This window comes from Ochlerotatus camptorhynchus, unplaced genomic scaffold (genome assembly GCF_037179485.1).
Source record: "Ochlerotatus camptorhynchus isolate MF236.1 unplaced genomic scaffold, CSIRO-AGI_Acam_v1.1 ptg000193l, whole genome shotgun sequence".
Taxonomy (NCBI): Eukaryota; Metazoa; Arthropoda; class Insecta; order Diptera; family Culicidae; genus Ochlerotatus; species Ochlerotatus camptorhynchus.
In genome coordinates, this window is record NW_027040683.1 from 7,197,283 (window position 1) to 7,224,904 (window position 27,622).

The 27,622-nt window shown below is 39.1% G+C and overlaps 1 pseudogene; it reads right to left on the reverse strand.

Annotated features, from left to right (window-relative positions):
* LOC135702594 (uncharacterized) lies at positions 1-27,269 on the reverse strand (annotated as a pseudogene).
* Positions 27,270-27,622: the final 353 nt, after the last annotated feature.

Sequence of the window (27,622 nt, forward strand, 5' to 3'; positions counted from 1 at the left end):
CTACTGCTGGTTGGTTGGGTGCTGCTGTGGATGGATTTAACGGAAAGCATACAGAACGAACCAATTTTGATTCTGAGACGTTTCGATTTTTTCTAAAAACATTGGAAAATGATATCAAAAACCTAAGAAAATCAGTTTCATCCTTACACACTATTTTTTTTTTGCTGGAATCCAGCAACATTTTGCTGGATTTTGTTTTATATTAATTTATTTGAACAGGCTCAATTGAATAAATTTTACAGAGCCGAGTTATCATTTCCATTAAATGTACATGATTAATGTCTTAAATCTAGAGTTAAAGGAATTGAACCGATTACTCGTGGTCGTCTCGAGGTTAGTGGAGAATTACAATTTTTTGGATGGGGAAAGGGAGAAGGAGGTTTGAAATATGATTTATTATACAAATATTTAATTAATCCTAAAACATGAACTTAATTCTATTCATCTTGAAAACAAACATTAAAAAAAAACTACACGCACAATACACAAACTAAACACAATGTTAATCAAACTAACAATCTAAGGTTAGTATTCTTAAAGTAAACATATATGAGTTTCATAAACTTCAGATCACGTCTAGCCAAAATATCCCGAACTGGAACATTAGGTTGTCTACCTCGAGCCCGAAGGGAATAGCACAGCTCAGATCTGACTCCACGATACTCCGCACAAGACCAAAGGATGTGATCGGCGTCTTGGTAACCTTGTCCACATTCACAGAGATTGCTGTCTCCCAGCCCAACACGAAACAAGTAAGCGTTTAACGAATAGTGATTGGACATGAGGCGAGACATCAGACGAATGAAGTCTCAACCCACATCCAACCCCTTGAACCAAGGGGTCTTCGACACCTTAGGGATGAATAGCCATCGTCCCAAACTCCCTTCACTCCATTTATTTTGCCAGCTGGCGAGTGACTGTTGACGATAAATGAAGAAAAATTCATTGTAGGCGATTTGTCGATCGTAAATATCGCCTTCCATAGCGCCCACCTTTGCAAGCGAGTCCGCCTTCTCATTGCCCGGAATCGAGCATTGAGATGGGACCCACGCAAAAGTGATGACAAAAGATTTTAAAGATAAAGCACTCAGAAGCTCTCGTATTTTCATGAGAAAATACGAGGAGTGATTTACCGGCCTCATGGATCGAATAGCCTCGACAGAACTGAGACTATCCGTAAAAATAAAATAGTGATCTGGTGCGAGTGAGGCGATCGTTTCTAGCGTATAGTGTATTGCCGCCAGTTCAGCAACATATACGGAACAAGGAGCTTGAAGCATTCGAGAGGCGCTATGAAATTCGTTAAAAATACCAAAACCAGCGGACGACTCTATTAGTGTCTTGGCCAAACTTTGCAGCGTAAATTGACGGAACAATCATGGAACGATGATGTTCTGGGATTCCACGAATCTCCCGCGTCATAGATAAATCAAAACTAACTGAATTGCCGAAGTCGGAGAAGCATACACGATGGGGATTATGCTGTGAAGGGCTGACATCCTGAGTTATGTACACGTAGTACAATGACATACAACGAGTTTGAGGGTTTAGCTCAAGAAGCTTCTCAAAGTTTTCGATTACCAGTGGGTTCATAACTTCACAACGGGTGAGGAGCCTGAGGGACAATTCCGAAAACCGATCCGATAGTAGCAACATGCCCGCCAACACTTCGAGACTCATCGTATGAGTCGAGTGCATGCATCCTAACGCGATACGAAGACAACGATACTGTATACGTTCCAGTTTGATGATGTGAGTTTAAGCCGCTGACTGGAAGCAAAAACTACCGTACTCTAAAACCGATAAAATCGTTGTCCGGTACAACGTTAGAAGATCTTGCGGATGAGCTCCCCACCACGTTCCGGTAATTGTTCGGAGAAAATTGATCCTTTGTTGGCATTTTCGTCTCAGATACTCAATGTGGGATCTCCAGGTGCATTTGGAATCGAACCAGACCCTAAGATATTTGAAAGACATGGAATGAGTGATTGGCTTACCCAAAAGTTGAAGCTTCGGTTGTGCTGGGCTATGCTTCCTAGAAAAAACGACCAACTCAGTTTTCTCCGTGGAGAATTCGATACCTAGCTGGATAGCCCAAGTAGACAAATTGTCTAAGGTATCCTGTAAGGGTCCTTGCAGGTCGGCCTCTCTGGGTCCTGTCATAGACACTACGCCATCATCTGCAAGTTGTCTCAACGTGCAGTTGTCACTTAGACAATTGTCAATTTCTCTAACATAGAAATTGTACAAAAGGGGGCTTAAACATGAGCCCTGGGGGAGACCCATGTAACTAAATCGAGAAGCTGTAGAGTTTCCATGAGAAAAGCTCATATGTTTCTCTGACAGCAAATTGTACAAGCATGGAGTTTGTCTAAAAGGACTTCAACCGATACTGAATCAAAAGCCCCCTTAATATCCAAGAACACAGAAGCCATTTGCTCTTTTTTAGCAAAAACCAACTGGATTTCCGAGGAAAGCAACGCAAGACAGTCGTTCGTTCCCTTACCCCTACGGAAACCAAATTGAGTATCTGAGAGTAGGTGGTTCGTCTCAACCCATTTGTCGAGGCAAAAAAGGATCATTTTTTCCAACAATTTTCGAATGCACGATAACATCGCGATGGGACGATACGAGTTATGATCTGACGCGGGTTTTCCAGGCTTTTTAATGGCTATAACTCTCACTCGCCTCCAATCATCTGGAACAATATTGAACTCCAGGAACTGACAAAACAAGTTCAACATGCGCCTCTTAGCGACGTCTGGGAGGTTCTTCAACAAGTCGAACTTGATCCTATCAGCCCCCGGAGCAGAATTGCGACACGAAAGGAGCGCGAGTGAGAGCTCCAGCATTGAAAAAGGCTGGCTGATCTCGTCTACCGAATTCGTCGTTTCACGAGGAATCATCTGTGCCGGCACGGAATCAGGACATACTTTTCGCGCGAACTTGAGAATCCACCGATCCGAGTACTCCTCGCTCTCGTTGTTTGAAGACCGGTTACGCATCCTTTGCGCCGTGTTCCAAAGCGTATTCATCGACGTTTCGCGCGATAAACCGTCCACGAATTGCCGCCAGTATCCGCGTTTCTTGGCTTTGATGAGGCTCTTGAGTTCGCGTTCAAGAGTCGAGTACGCTTCGAAATACTCGGGTGTTCCGCGTTTCCGGAAAAGCTTAAACGCGTCGGACTTTTTACGATAAACCTCAGTGCATTGCTGGTCCCACCAAGGGGTAGGAGGTTTCCTACGAAAAGACGTTCCTGGAACCGGCCGAGTTTGAGCTCGAAGCGCGCTGTCCAAGATCAGATTGGAGAGGAAGTTATATTCCTCCAACGGTGGAAGCTCTTCTACCGACGACACGGCTTCATCTATCGCGGTCTTGAACGTTGTCCAATCGATATTACGGGTGAGGTCGTACGCGACGTTAACGGATTCCGACGAATTGAACCCACTGGCAATCGAAATGCCGATCGGCAAGTGATCACTACCGTGGGGATCCTGGATCACATTCCACGTGCAATCCAACGATAATGAATTAGAGCAAAGTGTGAGGTCTAATCTACTTCCATTTGAGGATAGACCAGCCAGACGTGTTACTTCTCCATTGTTAAGAATTGTCATATTGAAGTTATCACAGAGGTCATATATCAAAGTAGAACGGTTGTCATCATACAGTTCCCCCCAGCCTGTACCGTGGGAATTAAAATCTCCCATAATCAACCGTGGAGTCAGAAGAACTGAACAGATATCTGAAAAATGTTTTTGACTAATCGAAACACGGGGAGGAATATACACAGAAGCAATACAAAGGCTCTTTCCTTTAACAAAAGCCTGACATGTGACAACTTCAATACCTGTAAATTGTGGAAGATTCACTCTATAGAAGGAATGGCACTTTTTGATCCCCAAAGGTACTCCTCTTCCACGCGAATCCTCACGATCCAGTCGAATAATGTTAAAATCATGAAAAGGAAGATCGATATCTGAAGAGAGCCAAGTTTCACACAGAGCAAATGCATCACAATCATTATTGTGAACCAAAAACTTAAACGATTCTATCTTAGGAATAAGACTTCGACAATTCCACTGTAGAACAGTGATCAAATCCCCGACCTCGTTTGGAAAATTATCCATCGAAGGAGATGATTGCTGCAAGGAGGAGCCACTTCAATGTCAACTGCTTCAAGAGGGTTTTCACAGTGGGAAGCATTGCCAGAACAATGCTTTTCAGAGGATCAGAAATATCGAGGTAATTGAGGATACTGTCCACAATGTTATCAAATGAGAACAACCCAGATGAAGAAGGGGCTTGTGTTCTGAAAATTGGGGCATCGGGGGTTTTGGATGTCCCCGGGAGAGGTGGAAAATCCTGGGTATAATCAGTTCTGCGGAATCCAGGAGGAGTAGAAGTCTCCTTTTTTCCACCACTTCTTGATTTGGGCAAGCTGATTTGGGGTTCTTGATCTGCAACTTTCCGCGAACCGAAGCGTTTTCGTTTCCGGGCAGAACCTTCCGGAAAACTGAAAGAAACTCCCTTCTCAGCCAAGTCAGAGCCAGACTCGTCATCTGACAAAAGAGCGAAGGGATTTGTTTCGTTGGTCGATGGCTTGGCTGCCTTAAGCATTTCTGCAAAAGACCGCCTGGAACGTTCTTTAAGAGAGCGCTCTAGTTTCTCCCCGCGTTGTTTGTACACCGGACACGACGAGAGACCATGAGGAGGAGATCCTTTGCAGTACACGCATTTTGGTGCCGTGACTGTGCAGGCGCCATCCTCGTGCTTCTCCCCGCATTTGGAACAGCGTGCCTTGCTGCCACAGCGAGAGGCCGTATGTCCCAACTGTTTGCAGTTTTGGCAGATCATGACCCGAGGAACAAACTCGATGTACTGAGGAAGGGCTGAACCAGAAAAGGTCACGCGAAACGAGTCTGTGGGGGTAAAACTCTTTTTACCCTCGCTGACAGATACTGAGCCCAGTTTTTGGACATCCAGTATCTTCACCGGAGGAAGCAAACGGTTCTTGAAACGGCCAACCGCCTGCTTCTCCAAGATCTCGGGGGTCCGACTCGCTTCGGTGACCACACCTTCGATCTCCACATCACGAGCTGGAATGTAAACCCTGTACTCAATCGTAAAGAGCTGGGAGGCAGCAATCTCGTTAGCCTGCTTCAGGTTAGAAACGACAACACGAAGTTTATTATGCCTAACCTTCGTGATTTCGGTCACGGCCGAGTATCGCTTCGTCAGATCAGTGGTAATTTGCATAATTGCATCAAGTTCAAAGGTTTGTTTTTGGGCTGAAAGTAGGCAACCCATGGCCCAGTCGAGTCATCTGGATAGGCTCGCGATCGGGGGCTTTTCTGAGACGAACCATGAATGACAGGACGTTTTCGTGTTTTCTTGCCATCGAGTGGCAAACTGGTGTCATCTTCCGACAAAATGTCCAAATCGTCTTCTGACAAGACGTCCATTTTGCCGTACTAGTGGGAACGCTAACCACTGAAACTCTACCACTGAAACGATGCTTAAAACCACACAGACACAATAAACAGAAAAAAACTACAAACACAGAAACACAAAATTAAATTTAACTGATGGGCGAGAGAAAGAAACAGCAAAAAAAACTTATCTGCTATACTACTACCACCGAGTGGTTACACAGCAGCAGCGGATCGAAGCGTGGGTGACCTTCGATGCGCGTGTGCTGGCGATCTTTGTAGTGGTGTGCTTGTATGAGACATGGCACTCAGCTGGACACACGATGATGGATGACCGGTATAAATGCGGAGGCAGATCAGCGTTGCCAGATTGTTTTTAATATTATCGGTATCAAATGTATTAAAAAATCAGTATTTTATTTTTTAAATTAAATTCATATTTTTGCCGTTATTGAAGATGAAAATTTAAACTTTTGGACTAAGAACGAAAATTTTGCTTTGCAGCAGAAGTCGGATGAAATTTCCAGGAAACTTTTAAATAAGTTTCTGAAGGAAGTCGAAAAAAATCCAGAGAAAGAATAAAGAAGCTCTTCTGGAGGAAGTTTGAAGAAGTTCTAAGAAATGTCAGACAAACATCCGGGAACTTTCAAGACAAATATTGAAAAACTTTTGACGAAAGTTTGAAGAAGCTTTCGGATAAAAAAAATAGGATGGCTCATCCAAAGGAAGCCAGAAAATATTTGAAATTCGGAAACAAATTCCAGTAGTAGTAATTTCTAGGGGAAACTCAGAAGAAGCTCAGAAAAACTTTCTACTAGAAGTCGAAAAAAACTCTAGGAACTTATCGCTTATCGAGAAACTTCCAGAAGAAGACGAAAAAAATGTCTACAGATACATTCGGTAGAAGTTTAATTGAACCTTGTTGAGAAGACGGATGAAGCTTCCTAGAGATACTGGAAGAAACGTCGTAAAGTAGATTGGAATAAACTTTTGGAGAAAGTCGGAAGCCAGAGGGACAGTCGAAAGAGATTTCAAGGAGAAGTTGGGAAAAATGCCGGAAGAAAGAGATTTCTTGGGGATGTTCGAACAACATTCCCTGAAGTTCCTTACATGTTCTAATGATTCAGAAATGTTTCCTGAAATACACTTCGGAATATCCCATCATCCTCCTTTAAAGTTCTTACAATTTTCCTGAAGTTACTATATTTGTGCTGTTTTGTAGTTCTCTTCTGATCATCCTAGAAGTATTTGGAACTTCCCTGATTATAATGAAACTACCGGAAAATCTCTAATCTTCTTTGAAGGCCTCCGGAATTTCTGGAACATTTTGAAACTTTTTAAGTACTCTCACAATTTAATTGAACTTAATTTAACATGAAGATTGAAGTTCTTTGATCTACCCGATTTAATTTTCATTCTAAAAAATTCTAGAAACTGTCATTAAAATGCACGAACCTTCCCTTAAAATATTCTCACATTTTTCTAATGTTCATGTTACTTCCTTTACGTTTCCAAAATGTTCATGAACCTCTTGTTACTTAGCTGAAGTTTATGGACATCCCCTAAGTTTCTCGGAGCTCCATTCAGGTTTCAGTAATTTAATAGAACTTAATTCATCGGTTCAATTAACTGTCCTGAATACCATTAAATATCTCTGAAGCTTTTTGGACTTGAACATTTTTTATTTTTTTTTTCAAAATATATCTTATGTTTTTTTTTTAAGTTTATTGGATTTCTCTGGACTTTTCTGAACTTCGTAGGTTCTCGATTTTTAACAAAAGCTAATGAACGTGTCTTTAATTTATCGGAACTTACCCTCTGGAGTTTTCTGAAGATGCAGAACTTCTTAAAAGTTCCTTCAGTTTTGTTAAAGCTAATAGAAAATCAAGAAAATTCTGAAAGCATCGCTGAAGTTTCGGGAAGCTGAAAACAAAACATAACCTACAGGGTAACGTGGATGAAAATTCCAGGGAATTTGGAATAAATAAACTTCAGGAAGTTATAAAATTAACATGGAGTTCACGGAATAAAAGTATTTCCTGATTCCCAGGAATTACCAGGGTGAGCTATCCGTTGTTTCTCGACTGCTGGTGAGCCAAAAACGGCAAGGAAATGGAAACATTAGTCGAAAGAGTATCAAGCATAACACATTTTTATAGATGAATAATTTTTTCAGCAGACTTAAACAATTCTAGATATTCAAAAAGTTAAAAGTCTTTTACAATAGTTTCATCTGACAGTTGAGCGGGCAGACAATAATCATTTTGATTATATATAAAAATCGGTATAAATCGGTATAAAATCTCTAAAATCGGTATTCAGAGAAAGCTTATCGGTATATCGGTATCAAGTTTGGAAATCGGTATAAATACCGATAAATCGGTATATCTGGCAACACTGAGGCAGATGCTGACACTCGATGACGATGATCTGTGTGCAGGTATGCGTGATCACGCACCGATGAAGCGCAAATTGGTTTGCGAATATCCAATTGCAAGTGAACAATTTTCTTTCCGATGACGCCGAAAACCACACTTTCTTCTCAGAAAAACTCACTTTCAGATAATTGTTAAGCCGGGTACTATGCCAGTAATCACTAAGCAAGAAAAAACTGATAATTTAAACCAACCGAATACCGAGAAAACTTCCGAAATACCGGAGCGCGAAACTTACTTCTTGCTAGGTCGCAGTGGGATGATTTTGCTGGATTTTGCCGAACTGTAAAACTAGCAATCCGTCCAGCAAAATAAATGTTGCTGTTTTTCCAGCAAAACTTAATTTTATGAAACTGACAGTTTCAGCAAACAGGAGTTTGGTTTGCTGAACGATCAGCAAACCCACAATTAAATTTATTTGCTGTATTTCCAGCAATTTGACGACACTGCTGAAATTTCAGCACAACATTAAAAGATTTGGGATAAAAATAGACAAATAAACATGAGATTGAAGATACTTCTTCGGACATGCATTGATTAATACAATCAAGAGATGTAATATTATTTAAACTTTGCATGATGCATACATTTACGGCACATGTCTGAAGAAATTACCTTAAATACTGATTATCAATCCATCAAATCATGTTTATTATATCTAGTTAAATCATTGAAAAAAAAAGTATTGTTTAAAAAATGAAAGCGAATACAAATACATGTACAAGTAACAAACTTAACCCTATAATACAACAATATAAGTTTACTTCAACTGAACGAGAAAATCAGTTACGGTAGTTGATGGTGTGGCCACGTTCAAAATAGCTCCCGTAAAAAGAGAGAAAAAATTCGCATGTGCTTGAACCAGCGTTTTGATCAATGTGGTAAACGCTTGCTCAATTTCGGCCCCTACCGAAAAAAAACGTTTTCCGGTACGAATACAACACTCGCCCTCAGCGTACAACTGTGCTTTGATGATCATCACATGATTTTTGGAGCTCCGATAGCCCACGACATACTGATTGATGTAATCCTCCGGCTAAAAACAGTAAAAATTCGTATTAAACATTATATCAACAACTTGCATTAATAGTCATTAGAGTGATGCAAAATTTGAAATTTTCGCTCCACAGTACTTAAACGATTCCAAATCAGATCCTGACTAACCTCTCAAAACTTGAACCCATTTCGTGAGAAACTAAGATGGCACAAACCATTTGAAGTTTGTATGGGAATTACTATGGGAAAACCAAGATTTTTGTTCATGTCTATCAAATAATTCACCATATCGGTCTGCTTCAAAAACTTTCATTTGTACTTGTAGGAAATTTCCCCAGCTACAACTTTGCTCAAGATCTTTTTTTGATTAAATGCAAGAATCGAAAGTTATCAATGGTTCAATGCGCTGATGTCTTATGATCATGCTCAATCAACTGCTCAGCAGGCAACATTGGTGTTTCTAGGGCGTTGAATAGGACACAAAAATCATGGCTACTATGTCACACTGCAAAATACAGTGTTGCCTACAGAGCAGCTGCTTGATCATGTCAAAGGTTTACCGATCTCTTAAATAATTAAAAACTTTTTCCTGTCTCGTTTTACATAGAAACAATTTTTAGCAAAGTTGTAGCTGAGAAAATTTTCTATATGAATAGCTATCGAACTGTTGAATTTTGTTGAAAAGTTGAGATTTCCCATAGTAATTTACATGTAAACTTCAAATGGCTTGTTCGAGGTCTGTTTCTAACCAAATGAGTTGTAACTTTGGGAGGCTTATCAGGACCCGATTTGAAACCATTTAAGCACTGTGGAGCGAAAACGACAAATTTTGCATCAGTCTAATAGTCATAAATATTTATCCACTCGACAATCTCTTCTAGTAGTTTGGATATTTTTTGTGAACCTTTGTTCGCCCGTTTTGCTCCACGGGATTGATTCTTTTCTTTAAAATTAACAAATGATCGAATTAATTCTGTAATAAACCTGGTGTAAATTTTAGTGGAAAATGTCGAACAATTAAATATTTCTTACGACTGTTAACAGTTGGGTGCAAGTGTTTGAATTTTGTTAGAACTTTATCTTGCAGCAGACTCCAGTTGCTGCTATCTTCGATAGTTTCAGGAAACATCTACGTGAAATCCAAGTTTATCTAAAAAAATATATATGAACAGTTAACTTAGAATGAAGTTGTTATAAAGTAATAGTTGCATTTATACCAATATTCCATTGAATGCAGTTGACAGTGGAAACATGTCAGTCATCTTGTCTGCCAAATCTTCTGATTTTTCCTTTTATCGAAATGCATTCCGAGCTTCAACTGTTTTCATCCAGTCGGTTTTGATTACGTCGAACGACGCTTCTGATGGTACAATTAACTTCAGTTTAGTAATCTGAAAAAAAACGGAAAGCCTGATATTGAAAATTTAGAATATTACTTGCAAGAAATTTTACCATATGAACCAATCCATCTCCGGTTAAATCATCGTTGGCAGCGCTGTGTGCCTTTGCAAAATCAGCATTCTCCTCCTTTTTTCGACGAATCTGCTTCTCAAATTTCTTCACCATGTAAGGCCTGTACTCGAAAAAATACACCAGACAAAAGTGTTCGCCAAAAATTTATTTTTAGTCGGATTTTCTTGAAACTTTCAGGGAATGAACTAATACATATGGATTATGTTTCAGCATAATTACTTTATTCAATTTCCTTTCCATCGCTGAAAGCCCGCACCTTTCCGTTAAGACCCCTCATTACATTTTGTGCAATGGTGGAGCCGACCTGTTTGGTCACTTTCTTAAGCACCTTGGACGATTTTCGAACTTTGGCCTTCATTATGGCCCAAAATATTTCCACCGGACGAATCTCTGGTGAATTTGGGGGGTTGGCGGTGTAACCGATGGTTCCAGAATGTGGGCTTGTGACTCTATCACAAGCGGACTCATAATTACCTGTATAACAGTTTTGTATAATGGTCGTCCTGAATCCAACTCTGCTTTTGGTCGCTCACTTTCCCATACCGTTCCATTCGCCTGCGGCACCACTCAATCTCATCAAACCGGTTGACAGCAGGCGCTCTGGCGAAAACGTTGTCCATATATGGGGCAAGGGGAGAGACAACGACGGGTGAAATAAATATGTAAATACATTGAAACCTCCGTTTACGAAGTCTTTTTTTACACAGTATTTAATTTACGTCCCTCTTTTTACGAAGTAAATCCCAAATAACGGGCTTTCTTTTTACGAAGTAAATTCCAAATAACGAGTCTTTTTTTGTGATTTTGGGAAACTGGGATATACTGTGAAATACCCCACAAAATGGGTCTTGTTGGAATCGGAGTGACGTGTAGGGACCGGAAATCGATGTGTGACGCCATTTTGAAATCCAAGATGGCGGCTTCCGGTTACAGGAAAACATGGAAATTCTCATTCAAAGTGTTTTTATGTTACTTCATACGCGAAGTTAACGATTTGCAGAGTTGGTTGGAAATGCTAACATTAAGCTTTAGTGTGATAATTCATTAGCTAGAGAATGATCTTTAAAAGACGGTAGGTGGATAGAGTACGGCAGTATGAAAATTGAATAGAAGTTGAAAATGAGCGAAGGGCCATTAATGCGACAGTTTTTAAAGTTAGACGCACATCTTTTGCCTAACCCGTACGATGTACGCGGAGACTTGAAGTATGTCTTCAAGTCTATAGGCAAAAAATGTGCGTCCTCCTTTTGCTCATAAACTGACTGCAGCTGTGGAATAGTTCTAGCTACGTTTTCATCACTACCTAAAGCCCCACGTTGCGAGAGCATTTCCAGTCGATGGTGTGTTATAATGCAGTTCTTCTTTACCCAACTATTGTGTTGCTCTCAGAGAGAAAGCAGTAGGGTGGTAGTTGCGTGCTGTACCATCATCAGCATTGTTGACGGCTACTCCCGCCTTGAGTTGTTACATTCAAAGTGTTTTTATGTTACTTCATACGCGAAGTTAACAATATGGGTATTTTTGGAATCAGGGTGACGTGTAGGAACCGGAAATAGATGTCTGACGCCATTTTGAAATCCAAGATAGCGGCTTCCGGTTACAGAAAAACTTGGAAATTCTGTCAAATACCCCACAATATGGGTATTTTAGAATCGGAATGACGTGTAGGGACCGGAAATAGATATCTGACGCCATTTAGAAATCCAAGATGGCGACTTCCGGTTACATAAAAACATGGAAATTCTGCCAAATACCCAACAATATGGGCATTTTTGGATTCGGAGTGACATGTAGATACCGCAAATCAATGTCTGATGCCATTTTTAAATCCAAGATGGCAACTTCCGGTTACATAAAAACTTGGAAATTCTGTCGAATACCCCACAATATGGGTATTTTTGGAATCGGATTGACGCTTAGGGACCGGAAATCGATGTCTTGCGTCAAGATGGCGGCTTCCGGTAACAGAAAAGTTTGAAAATTTTGTTATATACCCCACAATATGGATATTTTTGGAATTGGAGTGACTTGTAAAAACCGGAAATTTATATCTGACGCTATTTCGAAATCAAGATGGTGGCTTCCGATTATAGACAAATTGGAAAATACCACCACATCACCCCGATTCTTAAGATACCCATATTGTAGGTTATATAACATTATTTTTATGTTTTTATATAACTGGAAGTCGCCATATTGAATTTCAATACGGTATCAGACATGGGTTTCCAGTTCTAATAAGTCACCCCGATTCCAAAAAACCCATATTGTGGAGTATTTGACAGTATTTTCCAGTGTTTCTGTAACCGGAAGCCACCATCTTGGATTTCAAAATGGCGTCACACATCGATTTCCAGTCCCTACACGTCACTCCGATTCCAAAAATACCCATATTGTGGGGTATTTGACAGAATTTCGAAGTTTTTCCGTTACCGGAAGCCGCCATCTTGGATTTCAAAATAGTGTCAGACATCGATTTCCGGTCCCTAAACGTCACTCCGATTCCAAAAATACCCATATTGTGGGGTATTTGACAATATTGTCAAAAACCTCTTTTTACGAAGTAAATTCCAAATAACGAGGTTTTTTTTTACGAACTAATTCGATTTACGAACCCCCGTTTTGGTTCGTAAATGGAGGTTCCAGTGTACAGCAACATTTCGGGTCTGCTCGTATTTGCGGGTAATTGCTTGGCATGTTTTTTTTTTTTTTTTCTTTGGTTTGTTTTTTCCGTCGATCTTGTTTTCCGTGCTGAGCACCAATGCTACTGACGTGCCAGGAAGGCAGCTCCCACACCTGGACCCTACCTATCGACTCATCAACTCATGAACCGGGGACCAACGCACAGTGGTTCCCCTTAGAACAAAAGTTGGCCAAAACCTCAAAATTGCTGTAAATAGGCAAAAAACAGTTGAAATAGATGTTTTTTAGCTGGACGAAGAAAACTTGACAATCAAGACGTCACAAAAAGGAGTATAGTAGAACAAAAACCAATGCACAATGGTCCCAAAGCCGTATTTAGGAAGACAAAAATGTTTGCGCCCAAACCGTCAGTTTTAGGAATATGGTTTCTTAAGGAAAGTTGCTTCATATTTTTTGTTCAATCTTTTTATGTTCGTAAAATTAGGGTGGTCCATAAAATTGGTGAATTAAATATACAAACTTTTTTATTATTTGAGATAGACCAAAACAGTGATCTAAACAGTTGTAGAACAATCAATTCAAAGCAACTTTGTTGAAGACACATTGTTTTTATCTCTTATGGTTCATGAGTTATGATTTTTTTAAACAAACAGGTTAGGGTGGCTACTAAAATCGGTTTTCTTTCAATATCTTTTCATGCGTTAATTTTTCGTAAAAACATTGTTCTGATTACATTTAGAACTTTTGATGACGCATATTTTTGCTCAAGAAACTAGGTTACTATCTTTTTTGATTAGAAAGTTAAAGGCTATTTTCTTCGAAAAAATGGCTCTTTTCAATTGGCAATATCTCAAAATGGAGCAAACCAATTTTCAAACATTGAATTTCATTAGAAACATCTTTTTTTTTTTCTTTATTATAGAGATTTTTAGCTATATGGCTAGTTCATCTCTTTATTAGAAACATCGTTTTTTCTTCATTTTTGGTAAAAATAAACAGCAAGAGCTTTTCTGTTTAAAGCATTTAATTTAATTTAAAAGAAGTAATATTTTTCAGCAAAAACTAGCCATAACTTTTCAAATAAAACATACATCAACTTAACAAAAATATGCGTCATAAAAAGTTCTTGAAGTGTCTAGCATAAAAATTTCACGAGAAATGAACGTATAAAAATATATTTAAAGAATGCCGATTGTCTAGGGGCCACCCTAACCAGCTTGTTAAAAAAATATAACTCATGAACCATAAGAGATAGATATATGGTGCGTGTGTGTATGTGTGTGCGTGTTGACGTGCTTAGAAAAAGGCATTGTGAAGCTTGCTACAGTATACACCGCAGATTATATAACTTAGAAACGGATATTTTCCAAAGAACACTTAACTTGTTATTCCTAATTTCAACACTTTTCGCAAAAAATCGCAAAACACATAAAAACCTATCTGAAAGCTAATTTTTCTAGCTATCTTTTGATTACTAAAAGATAGTGGGCGGATGTGTCCGTCATATGTTTTGCTTAGTCTAAATGTGAAAAAAGTATATTTTTGCAATTTTTTTTTATTAGAAACTGTCACTTAAAACAGCGCAGACACTCTTTTTTACCATCCATTTGATGTGAAATAAGCCGAAGAACATTTCTTCTGAAGCAACCAAGTTGATAAACACATTATTTTTTGCTATAGTTGAGCAAAACAGTAACAAGAAACATTACGATTTTTTTCAAAAATTTGTGATATCGCAACACTATAACAACCATAAAAAAATATGTTACCAACAGAACTGCACAAATCATTCAATTTAAGATACTCTTAACGTGTAAAAATGATAAAAAAATATTGAATTAAAAAAATATCAACTTTAATGTTTGAGGTTTTGGCCAGCCAGGAACCACTGTACAACGGCTTTACTTCCCATCCGAAGGAAGGCGTGATCGGGTACACGACGTTAGGCATACGGTCGTTAGGCATACGGACGTTAGGCATACGGACGTTAGGCATAATGTACGATAGGCATAAAGGACGTTAGGCATAATGGACGTTAGGCATAATGGACGTTAGGCATAATGGACGTTAGGCATAATCTACCCGATGAATTCCAGAAGGATGATAATGGGGACCGTCTATTGATTGCTGACTTCGGTGACAATAATGAAAGAGCCTTAATTTTTGGAACTCATGGAAACTTGTGACGTCTTGGGCAGGCAAAGTATTGGGTTACAGATGGTAAGTTTGCCACAGTTCCTTGTTTGTTTCGGCAACTCGTCATTGTTCATGGAAGTATCGCTCACATCACATCATCAGCAGACGGTTCCGCTAGTTTTCATTCTGATGACAACAAAAACAGAACCGTTGTATCGAAAAGTATAGCAGCAGCTGGTATGTTTTTTGTTATTGAATGAAAAACCACAGAATTCACCATTCTTCATTTCATGAGCTGTTCTTTTGTATCATATTTTATTCAACCTTAGCTGTTTTTTTGTTATTGAATGAAAAATCACAGAATTCACCTTTCTTCATTTCATGAGCTGTTCATTGAGGAAAATCTTTTCTTCTTTGACAATTGTAATATGTGTGTAAGAATATATTACATCAAATGTGTGATTTTTTTTTTATTTCTAGATGCGATTGATTTCAAGTTATAGTTCAAAACTATGCTGAGTTTTCATTGCCAGATTACTTAACCGCTATCGCTACTAATCTTGGATCTAAGTAAATATGTAGCTACGTCACTTATGATATGATAAATAATGGATTCCATACTGTGCTTATTAAAGAAACTATGCTTGTTTAACTTGTATCATTTTTTATTCAACGCTTAGCCTTATTTAAGCATTGTTCACCATGCCCCAAACAGGTTTCTAGAGTTGCACAGCAGCAAGGTATTATATGCCTAACGTCCATTATGCCTAACGTATATTATGCCTAAAGTCCATTATACCTAATGACTTTATGCCTAACGTCCATTATGCCTAGCGTCCGTATGCCTAACGTCCGTATGCCTAACGTATTTATGCCTAATGGGGTACACTCGGCGTGATCAGAGATGTTATGCCTCAGAACATCCCGGCGGCGCCAACTGGTATTGAACCCAGGCCTGCTGGGGTGAGAGGTAATCACGCTTACCACTACACCACCGGCGCCGTTATTTGACATGCTATCAGGAATCAATTTAATTCTATTTCAACCGTACTCGGGAATAGACTCAGTGCGCGACGTGCTAATTTTCCAAAGGTTCGCTGAAAGGGCGAGGTAAAAATGTGTAGTGTGGTTTTTTAAATAGTGTGTTTTGTTGTAATTACAGATCTAGGGTTAGTCAAACGAAAAATTAGTAGTGTCAGTCGTGATTAAAAAATATCGTTAGTAAAAGTGCTTAGTAGTGTTAGCTGTAAAAATTAGTATTGAAAATAATGTGTTGTGAATGTGAAAATAATTGTTCTTAAATGTAAGGGTAGTTCGACCAATTGTCACCCCAAACTGACGGTTGACTGATACTGTGCAGTTAATCCTAAAAGAAAAAGGTAAATTTATGTACATTTATTGTAAATTTGTGAAAAAAATGTATTGTATGGGTAAAAATGCGGTTGGTTTGATTGAAAAGGGGCAGGCTTACTAATATGCGTGGTTAGGTCCACAAAGGGCCTTTTTCTTTATTTTTGGCAGCGATTGTCCTGGAGCGAGCACCATTGTGTCCAAGGTCAAAGGACACGCCCGGCATAATCGGAGAGTCCATTTGAGAGAGGCCATTGTGAAAGGCCACGTTGCAGCGGAAATTGCAACTCTCTATGCTGTTTGTGCTGCCACCGGCGAGAAATTGGCACAAGATACTGGTAGATAATTGCCAGTTGGTCTTGTTGTTGCACTACCAGGAAAAAAGCACTTCAAATGATTCAGAACAAAGTTCTGAGGATGATTTTGAAGTTGCCTCCCTGGTACAGTACTACCACAGACAAACAGACATAACTCTTAGAAGAAAATTCTTCAAAAAATATCGTCAAGCGTATTTTGCATGCGCACTAGCACCATCTATCATCCACATTCCCAAGCATTGTTTTGCAACCGGAGCATCCCTCGTTCATGCAATTTTTCACTAGTTGCTTTTCCCTCGTTCTGTCAACGCGTCGCCGTGTTGAATAAAAACAAAACAGATGGAAGTCAGTGATGTCGGTTCTACGAAATTTTCCGTAGATCTATAGAACTGATTGAATTCTGCAGAAATACGGATCCGTAGGAAAAATTCATAGAAGCTAAGACTTTTTTTTAGGGATGTGTTTTGTTTGTTTATTGTGCTTTTTCGTTTGCTGGGAATAAGTTTTTAAACGAGGTAATGCATCACTTATTAGTGCCCTTTCTAAATATAGATGTATCAATGTAATATGTATCAATCCATTATATTCATGGTGAAGTATTGAACATCAATAACTGGTAAAAGTTCATAGAATATTAAAGTCATCAACATGATTTGTTCTCGAATTCTGTGTATATCGTACAACGTAATATTAGGAAGGGAATGACTAATTTGTAGCAGTTTTGATGTAATATTCAACTACTTTTTTTGTATTCGTCAGATGTGCCTCCAGTGGGATGCCTTGACCACTTATCATTTTCAAGAGCTGACATCTACTAACTAGACGTGAAAAAGAACTGGCATCACTGATAAGTTCGAAATTTGGTGGCTTGCTCAATGCTTCAGGGCCGCCACCATGACAAATGCAAGCACCTTCCCAACTAAAACATTATTTACGATGAATGTGATTGTGAGTGTTATGTCTGTTTGTCTGTGGTACTACTGAGGTACATAGAATTTCGAATTTTGAGACTTTAGAACAAATGTCCAACAAAATAATTAATAATTTCAGGCAAAAATCGTTGCAATCCTCAATTGCAACGATTAATTCTCTTCATACCTAGATAAGATTTAGTTTTACTTTTTAGTTTTAAGATATCAATTGTAGTACTGGGGGAGAGGCAGCTCATCGATTCTTCCGGCTCGCCTCCTAGCATCGTGCTATAAGGTACCAGGCGATAACCAGGGTAGTTGATCGATAGCTCGATGACGTCATTTCATTTACGTCTGCTATGGGAAATTCTCATAGCAGGCGTTGACGATGGGACGTTGTCGAGTGTTTGAATAGCAACTATCGTGGTAACTCACCGATTACCTGTCGATCTGCCAAATTTGGAAAGACGTCTGCATTGAATTGTCTCATATAATAATATTCCGCCCACTATATCACAAGAAATTGCGAGTAGCTGAGTGGAATGGAGTTAAGTTAAGCATTGGGTACAGGACCAAGTCTCCCCTGGGTGGTGCCAAAAGATGAGCGCAATAGAATCATCAAGTTGCAATAAGGCACGGAATGAGACTATTGCATGGCTGGGTAGTCAAAGTCTTCCATTCGTTAGTCATTTCAGGTGGATTAGAACAGGTTTAGGTGGGCATTGGCCAGATTTGGATTTTTCAGATGTAATCCTGGATAGGACCCTGTTATTGAACGTCGCGTGAAAGTGGAACTTTAGGGGGTATTCCCTATTTTTTTTTCACGTTTTTTTGTACTTTAGTCTATATACTTTCATCCCCCCAAGCCGTTTTCCGATCAGCAAATTCGGTGTCCAGGCATAGCTGACTAATGGTAAGAACCCCCAAATGGTTTTAACTAAAGTCAAAACTTTAAACGCGTTTTTCTCGAAACCACATTTTTTTATCGGACGAAGATTTTTCTCAGAAACTATAAGAGATATTGACTTGAATCTTTGCGCATTTTGTTAATTTGCAAGATTTTTTGCTGCCAACGGGAGAAGCTCCAGAGAATCTTAAGCAGATTATTAATTTCATCACGAAATCTGTTTCAGATGAAGCCGTTCCAGAGAAAAGTCTTCGCCCGTCCAGGCGTTTGCGGCGAACAGGGGTCTGTTTGCCGCCATTTTGTGACGTCAATAATGTCTTTTTTATGTCGAAAAAAATTTATTTGCAAACTTTAATGTTCAATAAACAAGAATCCCAAAGAGTTAGGCGCATTACTATTCATTTTCCTTAAAAAAAATTAATTGAAAAACAGGCCGAAAAAAGGCAAAAGATTGGGAATACCCCCTTAATGAAGGCCTAAGTACTTTTTCGTAGTTTTTAGTTATCGGATTTGAAAGATCGTCGGTTACAGTGGCCTGCTTACTGAGCAGAAAAACGCGGTCCCAGGTCCTTACATATCAACGAGATTTATGGTAAAATTGCTTGTATATCATCGTGTATTTTGCGAAACTCGTTGTTGGCGTTGCTTCCGGGTTTGAAGGGATACAAAAATTTGAGCAACGGTATTATGTGATATGAGGGGCTCGGTGGCCTTAGAGCAACCGTTTGTGCTTACTGAGCAGAACATCATGAGTCTAATCTCAGGCCCATCCACATTCAAGATTCGTCAATCGTTTTATTTGTTAATATGACTACATGGTAATAACAGCAACTCGGTGATTAAAAAGGTGCTCGTCTGCCTAGTGGCAAACGTTTTTGCTTACTGAGCAGAAGACCGTGGGTTTAGTCCCAAGCTCCTTCGTGTTATATAATCGTTAGGACATCAATTCATCTTATCGTTTACCAAAACGAACCCTGCTGCAAACCCAACCCTCTTATCCAACATCCCAGTGATTCCTCGTGGAAATGCAGAGGTGTTCTCGGTTTCCATCAAAGCGAGTGTCATGTCAACACAATCCTTCCCATTCCTTTCTTGACCTGTGTTCGGGCGCGGCCGGCGCTGGTATTGCCTAATTTAAGATCACCAGTTTTTACACATTGAGGATGATTGCTAGTCCCAAGCATCGTCTATTGGTTCTCTGTGTAATTACAGCTGATCTGGCAGTAGCAGAGTAGCAACCGTGGGCGGTCAATCAAGCTCAAGCTCAATCAAGCTCAAGCTTAAGATATCAATTGTTATACTGACATGCAGGTTTAAAAAACCTGTTTAAAATACTGAATTGCCAAGACAGGAACAATGTAAAAATACTTAGATATATATCATAACAATTAAGGCTGGTAAGTTACTGTAGTAACTGGAGCACCTAGGTTAAAATGAAATGTAATTTATTTTGAATTTGGAACAAATAAAGAGTTTAAAAAAAATGAGGTCTTTAGTAGAGCTGTCAAGGTTCACAGTATTACTCACCTGTTTGGATACTGGCAAGTGTTGGTCCTTGGCCCGGGAAATTCCCTCCTCGATGGTATGTAGACACCGGTCAACATCTTCGGACGTCTTCGGTTGAACATCTTAGTCGATGGTTGTGTCGACGCAGTGTTGGTATTGAGCCCAATTGACAGCGGGAAGCTTCGAATCGGTTCACCGAGGAACTTACTTAGGCTACCACCGGCTACGACGAAACAGATTCACAAATGCAATGCGCCGTACAAAGACAACTACAACTATACACTTGTGGATCACGTTTGCTCTCCCTGGTAGCCCTCGCGTGACCACTAGTGACAATGAAATTGGCTAGATTTTGTAATTGTTACTGTTCCAGAAACACGTTCGAGAACTGAAGTCTGCTTTGGAGTTAAATTTCTCAGTCTCAACCGCACAGATTCAAAGTCACCACTTCAAATCCTAAGCTGGCGCTGTTTAGCCTCTCAATCATCATCATCGGCCAATTGGTGCTTCCGCAATCAAATCAGCAAGTGACCTGGTTGCATTATGCAAATACACAACACGCTCCAATGTTAACCCATATCAGCCGTATCGGCGTTGTCCAAGCAGCTAATTTCCCCAGGCTGGCATCTGGACAACGCAAACATGTGTATCCCAAGTAGATCAATAACGTGGGCGGGTGGGTGCCCTACCAATAACAAATGTTATGTTTGCTCTGAATTACACTACATTCAAACGGCCATCATTCGAAGGAAGTGATTTAGTTAAACAATCCAAACTCGAGTATGCTGCACAGAGAAGCGAAAACGAGCATCCGCCGATTGTCGTTGCTTGAACTCAGACTCGTTGCACGACCCATTCGGCGATAAGGCAAAAGCACCGCCAAGTGAAAGTGGCAACCAAAATAATAAAAATAAAAATAACAACAAAATATATGCATGTACATTTTTGCATATTTATTCAAATGGCGTACCGGTCGTCCGGCGATTGGCCTGGCATTTCCCATGGCAGGCAGCGGGCGCCTTATCGTGACGCAGGAGAGGCGAACGGCAAATTCAAGTCAAACTTGGAAATGGGAAAAGTTTCCACCGATATTTTTCACACTTAAACGATAAATTCGGAACACATGAATGCGGCAGAACATTTGAAAGTGAACCATAAAAACTGATATTCAGTTGAAAATGGCAAGTAAATTTGCATTTTCCGCTAGTTTCTTCGTGGAAAAAATGATTAAACTTGGTTCGTTACTTTCAAAGAAAACATTTCAACTTCGCGCTAACTTCTGCGGGGATGTTGTTTCAAGTGAATCAATTCAAAAAATTCCTTAAAATCAATCGTAAAGAGTCAACAGCAAAAGTTGTCTTCCATTCCGGAGCAGCTCGAATCGACCCTACAGAATAAACCGAACTCCAACGACATTGGAACGCCATGCATAAACACTGCTGCTGCACATGCATATGCAACGCAGGCATCGAATATGATTGCATTTTCACAGTATGCTGTATGCAAAACGGAGGCGATGAATAGCAAATGCCATCACAAACTGCAGCTTAAATAGTTCTGCATTTCAAATCGAATCGCACACAAACACATTCCGGCAGAAAGTCTGACTTTGCGGAGCCCGAGGCAAGATGCAGTTTGGATGGAAAGTGGAGTTCGATGTTTGTGTTAAAACTTTGATTCAGAGAAGCAATCCCGCTGCCACATGCATTCGGATCCCGAAACAACGGCGCCGATTAATGTGGATTGGCTTTTGATGATGCGAAAACAAGATTGCGGGATCTTTTCAAGCGGTTCAATGAATGTTTAATGGAATCAGATGAAACGATAACGATTTCCAGGATGCACAAAGAGCTTCAAATTGAACCGAGTAGTTCAGCGAAACCTGTAACGGGGTAAATTTTCCGACTATCAAAGAAGCAGGATGCAAATTGTCCACTGAATCGGAATCATATGACACTCATGGAATCTCAGAAAGGAGATTGATTCCATCCAGGGTAACTGCTTGCTTTCGACTCGACCTGATGGCTTGGGTCAAATTTCAATTCAAATTGAACATTAAGAACAGAAGCTGATTATTTGTTGATTGAAGGGGTATAAAGCTGATTAGCTTTAGGCTGAATATAGAGTTGATTAGTAGTGCATAAAGCGAATGGCATCCCTATAATTCATCAATAAATAAGCTGATCTAAAGATTGAACAAGACTTATTTAAGCTTGACAATACTCCACAAATCAGTGCACTTGTATGCACATTGTGTTAACTGTACTTGAAAAAGCGAGGAATGTTTTACTGTCACCATTTGTTGTTTACAATTCTACATATTCTGGATGCTATAATTAGACTTAAATTTGACGTGCTTCGTGTTAATGATCATACCTTTTACCACACTTATGTTTAAGTGGTCCAGTGAGTATGATTGACGCCTGTGAATCAGTGACTGCCGGTTCGAGTCCCGAAATGCAATGGTAATTTTTAGACTTATAATAACAATATAAATATGAAAACCCTATTAGTCAGCCAGCCAGGTAAAGCAGTCCCATAAAAAACTATAAGATATGAAGCGGTCTTCCACTATTTTTTTTAAATAAATAAAACAAGAAGGCTTAAGAAGAGTTGGAAAAGTCTGTTATTTAATGCATACAAAAGCTTATAATTTATATTATTGTTAAGCTTTCGGCTGACTAAAATTACCAGATTTAGATGTTTAAAAGCTGTACAACAATTATTCAAACTAAGGCTGAATTAAAATCTTTGAAATAACACTTGTTAAGCATCAAATTGTTACCTGGGTGTATTTGTCATAGTGGAGCCTCACCAGCGGTAACCTTAGAGCTGGTTATTCACTCCTCCTTTAAGAAGCGCCCATCATTGTATTTTTGGAATGTACACACAATTTAGATCTCTCTTATTAAAACCAGAGTACGAGTAAGCTTGTCAGCAGCACCGGTGGTGTGGTGGTAAGCATGATTGCCTCTCACCTCAAAGAGCCTGTGTTCAATCCCAATCGACGCTGTCGGGATTTTCTGAGGCATAAAATCTCTGATCCACACCTGGGAAGAAAAGCCGGTGGTCCCCGGTCCATGAGTTGATGATGGGTCGGTAAATAGGGTCCAGGTGTGGGAGCTGCCTTCCTGGCGTCGGTAGCATTGTGTGGTGACCGTGTGCTGTTTTGGACAGCGGTAGAATCTGCCAGCTCCGTGATTATGAACATTCTGAAGCGATTCAGTATTTCCAAAGTAATTCCGAACGTTTCTGAAGTGATTCAGTCCATTCCTAACTGATTCAAATATTATCGAAGTGGTTCCGTTCTTACGAAAATGATTACAAACTTTCTGGGATGATTCAGTACTTTCCAATATGAATCCGAAATTTTCTGAAGTGATTCAATATTATCCGAAGAGATTCCGAACTTACAGTGATTCAATGCTTTCCGAAGTGATTCAGTGCTTTCTGAAATAATTCAGTGCTGTCTGAAGTGATCATGAACTTTCCCAAAGTGATTCCAAACTTTTCTGAAGATATTCAGTATTTTCCGAAGTGATTCCGAACATTTCTGAAGTGATTCAGTGCATTCCTAAGTAATTCAATTATTTTCAAAGTGAACTTTCCGCAATAATTCAGTACTTTCCAAAGTGATTTCGAATATTTATTTAGTGTTTCCGGTCTTATTATGAAGTAATTCAGTACTTTCTGAAGTGATTCCAAACTGTTCTGAATCGATTCAGTACGTTCAGAAGTGATTTCGAACATTTCTAAAGTGATACAATACATTCCTAAGTGATTCAGTAGTTTCCGAAGTGATTGAAAACATTTCTGAAGTGATTCAGCACTTCCGAAGTGAGTCCAAACTTTACTGAAGTGATTTCGAACTTTTCATAAGTTATTCAGTGCTTTCTATAATGATTAAGTACTTTCCGAAGTGATTCCGAATTTTTATGAAGTGATTTTTTTTTTTTTTTCTTAAGTTATTCAGTACTTTTTGAAGTGATTCCGAGCTATTCTCAAGTGATTCAGTACTTTCCGAAGTAATGTCGATCTTTTTTATATGATTCCAAACTTCTCTCCCATACCTCACTGTGACATTTTTTGAAAACATCATCATGTCAAAATTTCTACACCATTAAGTAGCGCCAACTTTTGTCCGCCAATCAGGATTTGCACCGTTAGTGCAACTTTTTTTTTTTTTTTTTTTAGTGAACTTTTTTATCAGTTTAGTGATATCATTTACCTTTTTTCCTCAGATAAGGGGCACAGGAAACTTCAATTTTACCGTTTTTGTTTGATTGTTTCCGTAACATGTTTGTCAAATTTTCCTTAGGGATCACGCAAAACGTATGAGGTACGTATGTGATTTATTATACTAGGGGAAATGGATGTAATGTCGGCCTAAATGCCCCTTATTTGGGCCCATACATAAATTCAGCAATCAACTAAATTTTCAATAGCGAAAAAAATATCCATTAGTACCGTCCCAATAACGCGTTCGTCTTGATAAAATTGATAAATAGCCAATTTTTAGCGATGGACCCAATCTTAAATTTAAAGGCCAACATAAGAGCCATTTCTCCTACACAGTAAGATTTTTTTTACAGTATACTGTAATTTTTTACCGAATATGGAACAGCTGAACATTCGGTAATCTATTCGGTATTTTTTGTTTTACAGTGCGTTCTGTAAATTTGACTTCGTTCATATGAGCTGTCAAAATTTGCTGAAACGCATTGCAAATTTAACTGAATGATTGGTAAAATGAACAAAAAAGCTTTCTGTCAGATTTTTACCGAAATTCAGTAAAAAAATTACTGGTTTGATTTTAAAATTCACAATTTGTTCAGCAAAAACTACCGATTGAATTGTAGCTGGATTTAATCGATTTTTTTTTTCTTTTCTTTTTTCAAATTTGGTGTGAATAATAATATGGTTCATTTGAATTGTTTTTTTTTACATTTATTAATCCATGATGATTTGAATCAGATTTTAATCATTTATCAGTTTCAGTATCAGTTTCAAAATTTCTTCATTGCTTTGATCAATTGATGCTTCTCATAAATTTCTCCCCCGTGGTAGTAGGTTTCCTACGCCTTGAAAAATTGCAGAGAGAAACAAGAAAAATTGCTTGTCTTCAGGCTTGCAGCTTATATTGAAAGCAGCGAAGCACTCACACAGCACTCGGAAACAATACTTGGCATCTTTCTTTGTGGATGCAGACCATTCCTTCCATGCAATGCATACCTCCGAAGTATCCTCCATTAGATTTCCTTTTAGGTATAAAAGTGGGACTTCACCGTTTGGCACCGTGTTGAAATCACTCTAAAAATAAAATTATTGAAAAATTTATTCAAAGATCATAAATCAAAATTTCGACCCTTATTACGGGTGTCACTTCACGGTGAAAACGAAGTGAAGTGACAAGTTGTCATTCTTGGTGAAGTGATTCCCGGGCAAATCAAATGGGAATCATTCTACCGTGAGTGAAAAGTTATTACTTCACTTCGTATTCACCGTGGAGTGACACCCGTAATAAGGGCCTTCATCAACATTGTAATAGGACAAAACTGCTTTTGTTAACAAAATTATTCAATTTATTTACCAGCAGTCTATTTCTCGCTTGTAAAAGCTCACACATGCAAATTAACAATATCGCCAGCTAGAGGAATCGTTTAATTGCAGGAAAGTGATTTGATTTGCAAGAAATCAGTTGTTAAAGTAATTGTTTGCAAGAGTAGTTTTGCCCTAATGAAATGTTGGCACTGAAATATTATTTACCTGCGTCCACTCTATTATTCCCTGAAGAGGGTTTTTTCGAGCAGTAGTTGAGTCTCTCAGCCGTTTGGCACCACGGCTCGGATTTTTGTGGTGTATTATTGCCAACGTTCTCAAGAAACCTATAAGATGAATATAAATAAATGAAAGAGAACAATCACAATAATTAACACATTATTACCGTTTTGATTGTGTTGAAAAATCTCGTGATAACGGGTTAGTAGTAAGCGTTCATTGAAATTTGCTGCATTCGGAAAAAGATGTTCAAATTCCATAGTAATCTAAAATTTATAATAATCAAGAGTAATTTATCAAAGCCCATTTTTCAACGAATTGTAAAAAAAAAAACCTTACAAATTTCCCATCGAATGCTGCTGCAACGGGATGATCCATTAGGTAGGGCAACAAATTTCCAGCCCGACGAATGCTGCTACGATCCGGGAAAGTTGCTGTCCACAACTCCTCGGCCCTTGATAGAGTTGCTGGTCCAGGACTCAGAAACTTCAATTCTTCTCTCTGAAATAATTGGTTTTATTATGCTATGCATACTAGGTACTGGGTTTCTTAAAATTGGGGGTTATTCCGAGAGTCGAAGTGACATTTGTCACTACTGAAGTGATAAAAGCCACGTCATGGTGACGTAATTATCTGTGCAAATCAAATGGAGAGTCACGTCACCACGACGTAATTTTTCTCACTTCTCTAGTGACAAAAGCATCGGAATAGCCCCCATTATTTCAATCGAACTACTTACCAAATCTTCTAATTCACCCTCAGGAATCGCACATACTTCGATGTGTTGTTCAATTGTTGGTACTTGAGCTCCTGCTATTCTGCGTTTCACCCGTTCCTCTGATTTGCGAGCCAAATATTCCATGTGGTAATGGATTCTTCCAGAATGCTTATTCTTTCCTCTTGCATGAGGATGGAACCATAAGGCTTGGCGTACTTCTTGCGTTGACGATCCCAGAGTTGGATATTTGTTAACTAGACAAATAGCTATCATATTCTTGTAGAACGGTGCAGGACGCCTGAGAAAAATATTGTGTTAGATTTATACTATTACCACGTAATCAATCAAACTTACAAGCCGTAAGTCCACTTTAAATAATCGCACAGAATCCTCTTGATACTGGACAAACACGCATCGTTTGACTTTAATCCCTCTTTCAAAGTTTCCATAGTAGCTTTGCCTTCGGGAGTCCGTATGAATACCGTATCAATGTCGATTTCCTAGAAGAAAAAGAAACTTAACTGCATTGAAGAATAACAACCCATGCAAAACATGCCTTATCGAGTAAAATCCCTTCGTACGGATTGTCCGAATAGTTCTCTATTTCGTCCTCGATTTCGTCTTCCTCGTCAAGCCGTTCTTCAAAAATAGTCTCCTCCAGAAACATTTTCTGGATCCGTTGAACTGATTTGATAACGTTTGTTTTTAATCTCAAGCGAGTAAAGTCTTCGACGATGAGTTCCAAAAAAGTTGAAAGGTCGGTGATTCCTTCAGCCTCTATGGACAGCCATACCAAAACAAACGAATGATTTTTTGAGTAAATACTTTAGCATTAGCATTAGCATTATTGACCGCCCACGGTTGCTACTCTGTTATTACCAGATCAGCTGCAATTACACAGAGAACCAACAGATGATGTTTGGGACTAACATTCATCCTCAATGTGTAAAAACTGAAGATCTAATATTTAGCAATACCAGCGCCGGCCGTGTCCGAATGCAGGTCCAATAGGGAATGGGA